Raw genomic sequence first — 14399 nt, 5'->3', positions numbered from 1 at the left:
TCCTTGGCAGAAAATGTTAGTCACATCAGATAAACGCTTTAATCCCTCATCTTCCTGTTTAAGAGCCTCCAGAAGATGCTGGTACAAGTTTCCAGGTGTGTGTGCTGTCTCTCACTCCTTCCCCAACTTCGTGTCTCCTATACAAACTGAACCCCACACTGCTAAGGCATTTATGTTGTAAGAGCCGCTAAGGCCTGCGACACTGCACCGATGACTGAGCAACAGCAAGCACATTTGTGCAGACTTCATTACAAAAACTAGCTACAGCTTAATCAGGATGATTACACAAGGGTATAATTTTCAGACCAAGCTTTCTGAATGACCACTGGAACTCCTAATTTTTTTTTTTTTTTTTTTTAATTAAGACTGTTCAGAGGAACTGAAAAAGTCAAAGTTGTAGTTGAATATTGTTTGTTCAACTCAAGGGAAAAAAAAAACAAATAAAAAACACCCCACTTCTTCCTTCCTCGTATTGGCATATTTCTTCCCAGTACATTCTCCTCTACACATTTGTTTTTCCTCATCTGATATTCTATCCACCTTGTTTATATAATGATAAATACTGAATACTGAAAAGAACATTTTCTGTATGCCAGGCATCTGGCTGTTTACAGCTATGCTGATGAAGACTGTAAAAATCTATTGCCTCATGTTATTTAGCAAAATAAAAAAATCTAAGAGTTTCCTGGACTTTTAAGAGGCAACTTAGTACCACATCCTGATTCAGTACTCTTTACTGCATCCAATCTGGATGACTAAAATGTGTTTACAAACCTCAATCTCCCAGACTTTAGAAAAAGTTTCTTCTTTGAACAGTCTTTCCTTTGTAGCACTATGTAAATGTGGTTTGAATTCAGCTGTCTACTTCAAAACAATGAAATAGCTTTCTCATGTGAGAATGGTGTAGTGGCACTGTTAGGAGTTCATGTCATACAGTGATGAACACCAGAGGGTACAGGACAGCTTCTGGAATTTAATAGCACAGAATTATTTCCAACAAGGATCAAGTAGCTCGACACCTTCAGAAAGCAGTTCCTCAGACACGTTCTGTGCATCTATCTTGGGATACCAAACAGCACCACTTATGACTCTGCAGTTGTCACCATGGTCACATCAGACCCAGCTTCAGCATTCTTCATATCCAATAATGCCCTCTGGGTCACCAACTGACCTTTCTTCATTATATCTTCTAAGAACTCCCTGCTGAGAAACGGGAAAACTGCCTCACTGCCCTTGTTAAGTGACTAATGGCTAGCAAAGATTATCTGTCAGTCATCTGCATAAGACTATTCCTGCCCCTTTTCAAGTGTGTGGGATCTTTGGGGTCTCCATATCTAAAAACATTTTGAATCTAGTCATTCATGTTAGAAGTTTTAAAGTAAGCCCAGGAAAACAAACAAACAAACTTATCCTAATAGGATCTGCTCATATCTTAGCTTCACTGTTAAAATTAGCAGTTATTGTATAGACCATGAATGTTTTGCCAAGAAATGCTCTTTTTATAAAAGAAGAAAGTTCCCTGGATGAGAGGTTGGTAAGATAAGCACTTCTGGAAACCTCACTCACCAGTGACTTTGCAAAGACCTCATGAGTTTTTAAGCATCTGACATTACCACCTGTTTAGGAGATACGATTCTGTGAGGCACAAACACACTAGTAATCACTTGCTGCTTAGTTCCCAGAACCAGCACCTCAAACTTCAAGCAGGTGGTGAACAAAAGCATTGGTAAAATAACCTTTCTTCAGCCCACAGCAAGCAAGTTTTTCCAATCAGAAGGATGCTGAGAGCTAGTACCCTCACCACAGAACATCTAAGAACCAAAGCTTGTTATGCCTTTGTTAGTTCAGTGACAGTGACCAAGACAGTAATTCTAAGCCAATTCTAAAGTATCAGAAAAAAAGTCTTCACTCCTAACAAGAAAAAACCTCTGAGAGTGACAGAAACTGGCACCAATGAGGGGGTATCAGGCAGCTTCAGTGGTGAAGCTACATGGCTGCTGGTACTTCGCTGCCAGTGATGGGTCAGAGCAGCATGAGATGGGTTTTTTTCCCCCCCAGAACAAGCACTGTCACCAAACAGCAGTAGCTTCCACAGATGTCAGCCTGTTGCTTACTATTAGTAGGCAGCCATATGGAAAAAAGTAACATCACCTCAAGAGGTTGAGTGAATGCTAAACTCTGTTCTTATAATGTGTACATTCAGAAGTATCCTCTCAATAGTATATTTCAAATCAATTATGTTGATTCTCTCCCTACAGCAGCCAAAGGAGTTTGGTGACCAGTGTTTGCAACATACTGCAGACAAATGGCTTATCTTTAGGAAGAGCAGGATGGGTTCATGACCCATCACAGTTATACTAAAAGATCCCATAGGTAAGGAGAAAACAATGTTCAACACAAAAAACTATACCCAACAACAAACAACTCCCCCCACACTGTCCTTCTTCAAGCAGCGTCCTTGAAACAGTCTGGCAACAGTCTCCTTGCAGCTAGCACACTCTCTTCAAGGCAGGCAGCTCCTGAGAGGTGTGCTTACAGCACTGCCTATTCCCAGGCTAGGGCTACTTAAGTCTGCCAAGTATAAATTAGACCTCGAGAGTACTGCTTTATTACAGAGCAGCTGCGAGGAAGGGAAAAGAAGGGAAGCTGCTTTGGAGAATGCAAAAGACTCACAGAAACAGGATGTGCCAGATAATATTGGCTAGTTCACTGGCAAGATTTTAAAATATCAGGGCTTCCCAAGACAGACAGGAATCAGTGAYGTTCAATATATGCAGATGTCTGATATTCACTCAGTCTGCATCATGCACCTGTTTTTCAAACGATAAACTGCTGTCTGTGCTCATATTTCACAGGAATTACTAAGCTACAGAATAGCCAAGCTGCAAAATTCATTGCCACAATAAACAGCTTTGTACAAGAGTATTTAACAGAGAATACTCAAATTCAAATTTCAAATAGGTTTCCATACACCATGGTAATCAACAGTTAAGTAGGAAAAATGCAGAGATATGTTTAAAAAAAAATGATCTTACCCTATTTAGTCAATCTGAAAATGCATACAGCCTAATTGACAAACATTTCCACAAAGTTTAACATCACACTGAATATACAGCAATTAAGCAAATTGACAAAAAGACAAATGATATCCTCAACATTCTTTAAAGTATGTCTCTCYTTATGAAAGGTTATGAAATGATTTATGAATCATTAAGCTTGTGGTGATGGGAAGATAGCTTAAATAATTTATCTTAATGAAGATTCCACTAAAAGATTGAAGAAAACCTGATTCTTGCAGCAAGAAAACTTAACATTTTAAAGTTAAATCAAGATGTTGCTTACACTTGTATTTTTAAAAACAGCATAAATATAAAGCAAAGTTATCTACAAGTAGTTAATGTCACGTGGGCCTTCAGATATTAACATATAATTTTAAAAGCCCTTTGTTATGAAGGATGAAACAAGAAGATTCAAGTTAACAGGATGTCCATAATTATAACTGTCCCAGAAAACACAGTTTATACACAAATAGTTATCTGTAGAACATTAATGATACGCAGCAGACTAAACAGCAGATCTTTCCTTTCAGCTTCACATTTATAAAAACAGGTAACAGTTAGAAGGGAATAAAAAAAAAGGTCTTATGCTGAAATATGAAACAGCTTCAATGCAGAAACTGAAACATACCCCCCTAACCTATTACTGAAAAAGRTAGGTTCTGAAGCTGTAGTCTTAAACAGATCAAGTCATATTTCATATAGTTTTGTGAAGGTTAAATGTAGGCAATGACAATACATTCAGTAGTTCAGCCACTGACAGAGTTTGAAAGCTTGCTGCACATAAACATTTCAAGTTATTTAAATAACTTACTTCCAGCAGCAACATAACAACATACGCCTGTTGCCTTTAGCAAAAGAAAATAGAAATGAGGTCAAGTGTAAAAATAGAAGATGGTTACATTCCTGTCACTTGAAACCTCATCTTAGAGCTATGTATTTACTGCAGGCTCTACAGAAGAGAGAGGAAAAAAGACCTCAAACAAAAAGTCAACTTTATCAAGCTAAAACCTTCGGGGTTTTGAGAGCTTTACATAGAWAACTTACAAAAGCATGCAGTAAGAATTGTTCATGCCATAACATTGTTACCAAAATGTTTGTTTCTAAAACAGTGAACTCCTTATTTTGTTTAGATTTGTATCTTATGAGATACTAGTCAAAGGAGTACTGTGCAAGGCTGAATTATCAGTTCAGCAACAGTGAGATTCCYAGTAGGTTTCTGCTAGGTGGAATCTGATACCCTGTACAAAGGCCAAGCACAAGAGCAAGAAAAGTCTTTATATCTATACGGTCTTTAGTAATGCAAAAACCACAATCCTTTAAAAGAAAATGTCAAGTTTTATAACCAGAATCACATTTACTAGACTCTTAATATGATCCAYGTATTACAGTGGTATGTTTTGAAGAGTTATTTTATTACTTAGGCCTTTAAGAAGATGAATGAGTAAGGCCTCGTCTTTTGTTGACCATTTCTTTCTCTGCTCTTTAGAGCTGTGAGGCAAAAAAAAATATCTTTTACTCCCAATTGATTCCTAAATTCTTTCATTAAAGAAAGCAAAGAATCACATTGAAGTAACCAATTTTACCCTGGTTTGGTAAAAAGAAATCTAATTCTGTAATGATTACTTAAATTTATCTGGTTTAAAAAAAAAAAGTGTCTTGTCTTGTACAGAAGTTCCTTCCCTTTATTCCTCAAAGCCTGTGCATCTTCTTTAAGACTCATCACATTTTAAAGACCCATGTCATGATCTGCTTCATTCTCCAGATACACCATGTAAATCCATAAACCACCAACACCTTTTAAAATGGCTTAATCTTGCCCAAAAATCTCATTTATTTAAGATATTCCATACCTGTTTTTTGTATAAAAGACACTTTCTATACTTAATATTGTTAACCAAGAAAACTGTAACTTAATAAAACTATCAAGATCTAAAAGTGAAATACGCACTTAAAGGTATATCAAAAGAAGTCTTTATGCAAAAGTCATTCAGAAAATACAGTCAACTCAGCTTACAAATGAAAGTTTAGAGCTGAAGTACTGTTGCCAATGCCCTTCATTTTTGTGAACAACTACGCTCTCTTTGCCAGCACATTGGAAAGGTAAAACTAAAAATATTAGGTGATTAAAAAAAGGTCATTTCTACACTCATCAAGGAGCACAGACATGGACTGGCAAGGAATGCCAACGAATACAATAAACCAGGTCCTCCCAAGGTTATCTAGAGCTCCATCAGCACCCGGTCAGCAGGAGGGATTGAACTCCCTAGAGCACCTTTCAGACTGAGTGCGCCTGGCATTGCTGCCTAGGGAGCTATGAGACTTATTATAGGAGGCAGAGGAGGAACATTTGGCAATTGTACAAGACTAGCCTTGGGAAGTTCAGGGGAGGAACCAAAGGCAGGGTAACAGGAATCAATGTGGCTTGGAGAACAAGAGAGAGGGAAAAATAGCGAGATAAAGGGGGGCAGTCACCCGAAAACAGGCTGCTGGTCAGTATGTCTGTCTGGCCATGTCCTGCATCCAGCGATCACAGTCTGCCCTGCCACTTCATTAAACTATTTCTAACTATTTTCCTGGGTGGGGAGGATCTACTCTTCTCTGTGCTCTATCCTCTGTGCTATGGATAGAGGTGTACCTCCCAGCAACTKCAGTGGGACCACAAGTCACAAAGACAATGTACCCATGGTGACAAAAACAGGAGCAAYGGTTTCTATATTAGTGCATGATGACTAGCAAATATGAAGAGAGCAGGATAAGTGGTTTGGGAGCCAGGGGTAGGCAGGTGTGGATATGTGGAAAACAACTGAAGCAGCTAGCTACTGGAGGGAGCAAGGGGTCCAGAACAGCTGCTGGAGACCATGGTGTTTTGGGTGTTGACCAAGAGCCCCAAGCATGYTCCAGGTGCCACAGACATGGTAGCCCTATTGCCAGTTACTGAAAGGATCAATACCAAATTTACTTCCCACTAATGGGTCTAAATCCTGCTTAGCCAGAGAAGGGTACATGATGAAGTCACTGGTGCTGTGTTTTCAATCTGTGGTTCTGCCTGGGGGTTGTTCTGTGGCTGTGTAAGACCCACACACAAGGTTTGTGTGCACCCTTGGGAACAGATACACAGTCTCATTCCTGCTTGGACCTGGGGTATGGAGCTGCATCAGCTTCACCTCTACTGGGCTTCCATACTCAGCAACTCCTAGACAAAAACTTAATGTATAAAGTGCCACATATAAAGCCATGCATACTTAAATGAAAACTCAGATGACAGATTTACATTGAGACATAATTCTTAAGCCATTATTGTAAATGATATTTGAAAGCTCCTTGTTAGAAAGCAGCAATCCAAACATTAACCWCATATTCAAATTCTCCCAAGTCTACTCACTCAGATATCCTCAGAATGCTTCAGATGTCATCAGCACTTAAATCAAGCCTGGTCACACGAGTTTTGGTAACAGATGCATTGCCTCCTTAGGGCCCCAAATCTTGAGGCTATTTAACATGGCTAAACATACATGAAAAAGCAGGATTTAGTTTTACTTTATAAAAGAAAAGAATCATTAATACTTTCAAATAAAAAAGGTTAAATCAGGATGGAAGTCTAATCACAAAAGAAGAAAAAAAAAAAGACCTTTCCCCTGTGACTAAGTGGACTGTTTCAAAAGGAGTAACTTATCAAAGAGAAGATTCTATGGATTTATTTTAAATTCAGGAAATTGTGCAGTAGGAAACCATTTAACTACTTTATGAAAAAAGCTGGAGTTATATTTATTCACCTGACTTCTAAGGCATTTCTATGAAAAACTTACATAAATATAGAAGAAACTAATTTCTGGCCATCTCATCAATTATTCTCTAAAAAGAATACATAAACAAAAATCCCATGTGGAACTATTTTAAACTACAAATCTTCTACTTTAAGAGAACTATCARCATATTTCCTTTACTTCAAGATTTTCTGCTGCTTGTCCTCTTCAAAAAAAAAGGCATAAACAGTTTTACATTGCTATTTACATTCTTTTATGGCACTTCTGGCTTAGGGTATCCTTTTGAAGGTTATTTATTCAGGCAGAAGAGGGAAAGCAGTCAAGGGAAATCATTTTACAGTTTATACCAAACGACTGGTTTGCATACTGTCATATTAAGCTTTTAATCTGCCTAGTCTCTAGTTTCTCTAGCTAAGGTTACAGGACAGAAATACAGCTTTTAAAAGGGATATTAAAATCAATACAATTTCATACAGTTACTGTCTAAAATTGAACAGAACTTGGTAAATGGCCCCTATTTCAGAAGTTTGCTCAAATGATAGCTGTTCCTCACAAGTGTTCCAACCTGCCTCTGGTCTCAAAACAACCTCAAGGGGGCCTGAAATCATAACAGCTTCTAGTACTGCCAAAAATGGTTAAGGACTTGAACAAAACCCTCACAGGTCTTCTTTAAAATACAGAAACCAGAGTATACATGCACAGCATTTTTAATTTGAAAATGCTTATGCATCGTTTTGCTTCCACGYAAGAATCAAGTACTAGCAAATCTATGCTTCTGAAGTTTCAACCTACCTACAGTACTAGCAACTGCAGATGTTCAAACCTAGAAGTTAGTAACCAAGGGTTTAGAACATTTGTAAACACTCAGGTAACCATTTCCAGACACTCAGACAAATATTCCATCACAACATGAAAGCTGACAATTTTTCACCACTGCTTGATGTTGCAGCTGTGCACTTCAACAGCAAAAGCAAAACCTTTATCCCCTAACCCTACCCCATATTTTCTGTTCAGTGATGAAAAGCACCTGGGTTTCACCTGACAAATGTAGTTTACAGACCATAACACCAGAGGCTGCTGCAGTCACATAACCTGCTTTAGTCATACCAACTAATTTATCCAAAGCATCCCAGAATAGAGAAGTCAAATCCTACAACAGCTTTTTGAAAAATGGGTTATTCCAGAAGACACCACAATCTCAGGAAACTAGGCAGTAATGAGTCTTAGTCACAATGAATGCATAATTAACTGAAGTAAATAAGYGGTGATTACAGCCTGTGGGACTCATATGCTCCAACTGTCAGCTCACTGGAAGTTATAAAGAAACTCAGCAACTCAACTTTTCATTGTCCTGCCAGTTTCACTGACCTATTGACTGCAATAATGACAAATTTGGAGTTTGAACAACACAGAAAAGATTAAGTGATTACGTTGCAGRTGATCACACTGGATGAAAACAAAAATGCAACATATTTCACTTTCAAAAGGGTAAAAGGGGGAGTTTTGCAAATACACAGCAGGGTCACRTGGCTCAGGAGAAGAGCCAGCAGACCTCTGCTGACATAATCCAAAAGAACAACAAGAGTGAACAAATACTTTCTGAGTCTAAGGGAAACATTTTCAGATAAAAATCAACTCTCTCAGTGGCAAAATGATTTCCTAATAACAATATTTATAATTCTCCTGATTACTTGAAATTATTAATATTGCAGAAATATTAAGCTTTAACCTTCTGCTGAAGCTAAGCATCTCATCTTCTAAATTAATCCTTTCAGCAATATTCATTTCAGCAGTTTTAGTCACATCTTTCAGAAAAAGTTTGCACGCATCAAGACACCAAGCCATGGTCTCCAAATCTCCGCTCTTTTTGACTTTCATATGTAGGACCATTATATAGCACTGTGATGCTCACGGGGCTCAGCAGTATTGCCTGCGTTTTTCTTTCTTACATTTGTCAGGAAACTCACATGGCAGTTCCTGAATGTCTACTGAAAGCAYGTCCTACAGACGTACCACAAATGTTAAAAACTAGCACTCCTTTCTCATGTCCTCCCCACACGGTCCTAATTCCTCTTTCAGTGTTAAAACAAACTCTCATAGGAATAAAGCTTTTCACTTTTGACAGGCACACCACAAACATACCACTTTCTGGATTCACTAGCTATTACCATAAACAGTTTAAATAACTATTACCTTACATATGAGATACCTACATCAATTTATGGCTTCTTCAGAGAAGCAATTTCCTTTTGCTTTCAGAAAAGCAAAGCAAAACAAATAAACCCGGCAAGACGGACATGTCATCTATGAGATATTCTCTTTGAGAGGAAATATATAACGTGGTAAAGGCCAAATACATGTTTTACTGAATGTAATTGAAAATAACTGTATTGGTTCAAGCAAAATAAGTAACACTTGGTTGTTCTCTTCAAGTCYTGAAAAAAGACTAAACTTAAAGAGAATGTCTTAAACTGCTCTGTTTAAATTTCAAAAGGCAGGAAGAAAAGGCAGAATTCTTCCATAGATCCTGYGTCATACCTAACAGCTCCATGCTGACAGATACCCCACAACACCTAAAAGTACAACTAGACTACTAGGTTAAAGTAGCTTCTAAGATCTGCAATGTGGTACCAACATGCAATGCAGTATGTTGCTATCAAACCATTTGATCTCTAAGCTTAAGCCTTAATTAGAAGTTCCTGTTGCAAAGCRATTCAGAATGTAACACAGAGGCTTTTAAACATAAAGTCTCTCATGCCACATGCCAGAAAAAAAAATTGCAAATCTAACTTTTGCATTAATTTTTAACAATATATTGAGCAATGCTGTTTTAAGAAAAGGTAAAATGTATTACTTAAGAGAAAAAAATCCTAAGCCTCAATACCAAGCTTCCTTTTCATCTTAAAACTCAATTTCATACAATCCATAGAAATTAATGTTCTGTATTTGTAAGAAACAAGCCTTCTTCTTGCCACTCTACAAAGCAAAGCCAGATGTTCAAAATTATCCTTCATTTAAAGTATCTTCTGAGCAGTGCACTACAACTCATTTTCTGCCACAAAACAACCTTCCAACCAGAGTAATGGTTAATTCCTGTTCCATCTTCACTTCCCCCACTCTACAACTCCTCCACCCAAGAAGACACCAGAATATGCAGTCCATGGGTTACCATGGTGACTCCTGATGTCACCTCTACACTATTTTAGGACTGTAGGGTTGGGTTTTTGCTTAACTGCTCTATGGTGACTTCTAAAACACTGTTTTCTCTTTAAAATGAAGCACAATTTATGGTTATGGACATCAATTTAAGGCATAGGGTTTTTTTTTATTGCATCTTGCAAACTAAGCATCTGTAGCATTTTTAAAAAGAAATACACACATAATCTTTACTATTTCAAGCTCCTAATTAACTTTACTCTCAACTTTGAAGTAGTGATACTGACTCTCAAACAGAAATTCAGTATGATGCACATGGAGAACAAAAGCAATGGAAAATTTACTCTTCCCAATGTCAACTGGGTAGTCATTTGCCACTAAAAAAGTGATATTCAACATCCTAGGCTGCTACAAGTTCTATCCTTGCTTCAAGGCCTGAAAGGGCAGCCCRATTTTCTTAACACAGCAAAACGTAAGCAACTGCTAAGAACCTGTGTTCAGCAGGCCTGAAGACTCTCATTAACATCCCGTACACAAATAAGCCTCACAGGAAATGGAGCACAGCAGCTGTTTCCTCATATTTTAATGTAATTAGACCCACATTTTATACCAACTACTTCACTCCCTAGAACTCTAAGAGAAAAGGAAATAAAAAAGTGTTAGCATGCTTCTGTGAAGTAGATATATTAAAAAGTTCCTTCAAAAAACCTTCACATTCATGCTATTTCATCAGTGCTTTTCTAGACATTTATTTAAATGTGAACTGAAAGCAAAATGACATCACACAGCCCTGTTCTAAGAGCAGTCAATAAAACTAAAGCAAACAGCACAAACAAGCACAGAAATATGTCCTTGTTTCCTGTGTTTTGAGTCACTACTTCACAAAGTACACTTCACAAGGTTAGTGAAGATGAAGCACACAGATTAACTTCTAAACCTGCCAGAAGATGCATGAAGTGCCTTTGGGCTAGTCACATACCTGATTATTCATTTACAAAACAAGATGGGAGCCTTTGCACTGAGAATTTTACATTCCAAGTAGGTAAAATAATCTGATGATGTAATTATCAATGATGCTTGCAGGAAGGATTATTCCAAATCTGTAGATTCCAAGGGACTTTCTTAAACTGAGAGCTAATTAATGACTAGCTTCAGAGAAGCACCTATAGTTCAGAACAAAACATTTTTCTGTGGTATTACTCACTGAAAATGCAAACCATGTAGGAACTGAAGAGAACAGGTCAGAATAAAGACGTTCATCCTGAAATAATACAGGCCAATGACTACATTTTTTAGTTATTTCTTGATATGCATTGAAAAACTGAGATGCACATTCCCATAGTAGATACCGATTTCCAAATTACTTTTAATGTGTTGTTTTGAGGAAATCTTACATTATCAATATAAAACTTACTGGAAAAATTCTTTGAAAAAAATACTATCTGTATTAAGCTACAGAAACACTTCTGAAAGGGAGGAAAATATTCTGTTGCTAACTACGCTCCAAAGTAGAAATTTGAAATTCAGCAGTCATTGTCTTGTTCTTTCACATTTGCCTAGGGCAAGTCACAGAAAGCCTATTCTCTTGAGACTGACATCACAYCTGAACGTACCTGCAGCTTCAGAACACACACCTATAATCCCAAACCAGCTGCACTTCTAGATTACTAAAACATAGCCAAACAACTGTAGTCTCTGCTGTGGTCCAGCACAGGAACAGAAAACTATGATACAAGTTGGGCAGTTGCTTTCTATTCTTAGTCTTTTATTAGGCCAAAGCCTTTTCTAAAAGATTTGTTGGGTTTGGTGCAGACAATGGAAGAAAAAGAGAAGACAAAACAGTAAAAACTGCCAATATGACAAAATCAGTAGTGTAAAAATGACAGGGCTTCATAAATTAATAGAACAAGTAGTACAAAGTCCAAAGTAGATGGCGAAATATCTATGAGGAATGACAAAAGAAATGACTCGGATGAAAAATCCACAGGTAAAACCATTTAACAGAGACTGAAAGATTTTTACAAGGATTCTAGARTGAAGACATGAGGCTATGCAGCAAGTAACCTAACCCAGTGGAGACCTAGAGATAAAATTCAGTTGTTTGGGACATAAATTTAATATTACATAACCTTTTCTGTTGCTGCAGTTTCGTGACATCTTCCTCACTGCAGACCTCCCAACAACACCCAATTGTTCTCCCCTGCACTTCTGTGGGGCTCTGACCATTGCCAAGAACATCTGGCTAAGAAGCCAGCTCCAAAGCCTTCATTGTGATCCTCTGACCTCAGTCATGTACTTCTTACATTAATATAATTATGTTTTATTTATTCTTTCAAAGTTAGTTAAGATACTGCTTTGGACTTTTCACACACTTTGTCCACCTACACATTTAAATTTTTCTTTTTCATTTTTTTTTCTCCAACAAATCAGCTAGGAGTCCTAGAGAGAACAGCTCCATTTACCCAAGCCCGATTCACTCCTGAGAGGGGCCGTCCAGTACTCAGAGTAAGAAAGAGTCCTGTGAAAAAAAAATGTATTATACATTACGATTCATTTAGAGTGAATTACAGTTACAAAGGCACTCAGTTCTGATATTTATTACCTCTAGATTTTCATACCTTAAAAGCACTCCCTTTAATACGGAAGAGGGTCAAGGGGGATTGAGTATCCTCATTAATTCATTAAAGTGCCGACTACCCTTATCTGGGACTTCTGCGTCTCACTCGCAGTTTACTGCTCTTTATCAGAGGAAACCTAACCTCTCTGCTTAAGTTTGCAATTCGGCCGGCCTTGACCGAGTAAAAGCCTGGCAGGGATACAGACCACCCGCTGGAAGRGAACAGCGGTCAGAAAAGCCCTGCAAGGTAACCACACTTTCTGTGCACGCTGCAGCAGCTCAACCTCTGTTCTCACTTAGATTATGTTTCCCTTTGCCTTTCACCACCAAACTGAAGGAATCTTCTCTCCCTATCACAGGCTGGTTTGGGTTTTTTTTTGTCTTGTTTCCCTCCCGTTTCGCTCCGGCCGCGGGTGACGGCAGAGCTGCCCGAGCCAGGCCCAGGCCGCGGGCTGCGCCTCCCACAGGCGCCTCTGCTCCTTCCCCCTCGCTCGGGCTGCGCGGCGAGGCGGGGGGGGACCCGGTGGCCGCCCCCGGGCCGCAGGACAACAAAGGAAGCGGGCGGGAGGCGGCGGCGGCCCCGGCGCTGCTTCCTGCTCCTCCCCCGCGCGCTCGGGCCGGAGCGGAGGCCGCGGTGTAAACAGAGGGGAACGTGCGCGCAGGCCCGCGCGGAGGCGGCCGCGGCCCGCGGCCCCGCGCACTCGCTGCATGTCAACAAAGTGCCGCCCGCCCCTCGGCTGCGCCTGGGGGAAAGGAACAGCCTTCCCCGCACCGCAGCTCGCTTCCTTGTTTTTTTTGGGGGGTTGTTTTTTTTTTTTTTTTTTTTTTTTTTTTTTTTTTTTTTTTTTTTTTGGAAACTAAACGTCGTTTCGCAAACGCTCCGCAACGCTTCGACTTGGGGCGCGCCGAGCCTGCCCCCACCACACGCACCGGACCCCGCGTTACTGCGGAGCGGGGCGCGCTGCCGCCCTCGCTCCCCGTCCCCCGAGTCAACACCGCGGCGCGGAGCAGGCAGCGCCGCCGGGCCCTGCCCCTCGGCCGCACTCCCGCCCGCGTCCCCAGCCCGGAGCCCCCCACTAGCCCCCCGTTCCCTCACACCGGCGCGGCCCCGCGGACCCCCTCACCGGGGCCGGGGACGAGTCACGGCGCAGGCAGCGAGAGGACGAGAGAGGAGGCCGGTCAGAGAGCAGCAGGGGCCGCCTCCCCCTCACCCCGGGCTTCCTCAGCCCCGCAGGGGGAGCCAGAGGCGGCCGCCGGCGCTCGCCTTGTCCGGGCCGCTGGGAAACGGCCCCACGAGGCCCCGCTCCGGCCGCGGACGCTACCGACGCCCGTTGGCCAAGCCCCCAGCTCCAACGGCCGCCCGTAACGGCCCGCGCGCGGGGCACTCACCGCGACCCCCTGCCCGGGGGGTGTAGGCGGAAGGGCGGCTCGGCCGCCTACGCGGAGCGACGGCGCCCGGAGGCGGCGGGCAGGGAGGGAGGGAGAGGAGGAGCAGGGCAGGCGGCCGCCGCCGCGGAGGAGCCCCCGGAGCCGCCGCGGCCTCGGCGCTGCCCCGCGCGCCGCTGTTTGTGTTGACGCGAGCGCCGCGAGGGGAGGAGGGGCCCAACAGCTGAGAGGATGTAAACAGAGGCCACGTGACCCCGCGGCGCGCGTAGCGCTCTCCCTCCCCCTCCGGCTAATAGGGATGGAGGAGCAGCATCGCTTCGCCTCGTGATTGGCCGCGCTTGGCCAGYGCCTGGGCCAATGGGAGCGCGGCGTTCGCGGCCTTCGTCAGCAGTTGCCTAGGGAGGGTGGGATCCTCTT

General features: G+C 41.4%; 1 protein-coding gene across 2 annotated transcripts in view; it reads right to left on the bottom strand.

Annotated features, from left to right (window-relative positions):
* PCMTD1 (protein-L-isoaspartate (D-aspartate) O-methyltransferase domain containing 1) overlaps positions 1–14050 on the bottom strand; it is a 43130-nt gene extending 29080 nt beyond the window's left edge. Inside the window, exons 1-2 of one of the 2 annotated variants that reach the window (XM_026050074.1) lie at positions 13986–14041; positions 12442–12497 (exon numbers count right to left, since the gene is read on the bottom strand). The gene's annotated coding sequence lies outside the window, so the exon portion shown is untranslated. Of the gene's footprint in view, positions 1–12441; positions 12498–13985 lie in introns of both variants that reach the window. The other variant, XM_026050073.1, reaches the window with a different exon arrangement.
* Positions 14051–14399: the final 349 nt, after the last annotated feature.

Source organism: Nothoprocta perdicaria, unplaced genomic scaffold (genome assembly GCF_003342845.1).
Source record: "Nothoprocta perdicaria isolate Ctin4 unplaced genomic scaffold, notPer1 scaffold_65, whole genome shotgun sequence".
Taxonomy (NCBI): Eukaryota; Metazoa; Chordata; class Aves; order Tinamiformes; family Tinamidae; genus Nothoprocta; species Nothoprocta perdicaria.
This window is presented reverse-complemented; position numbering and strand designations above follow the sequence as displayed.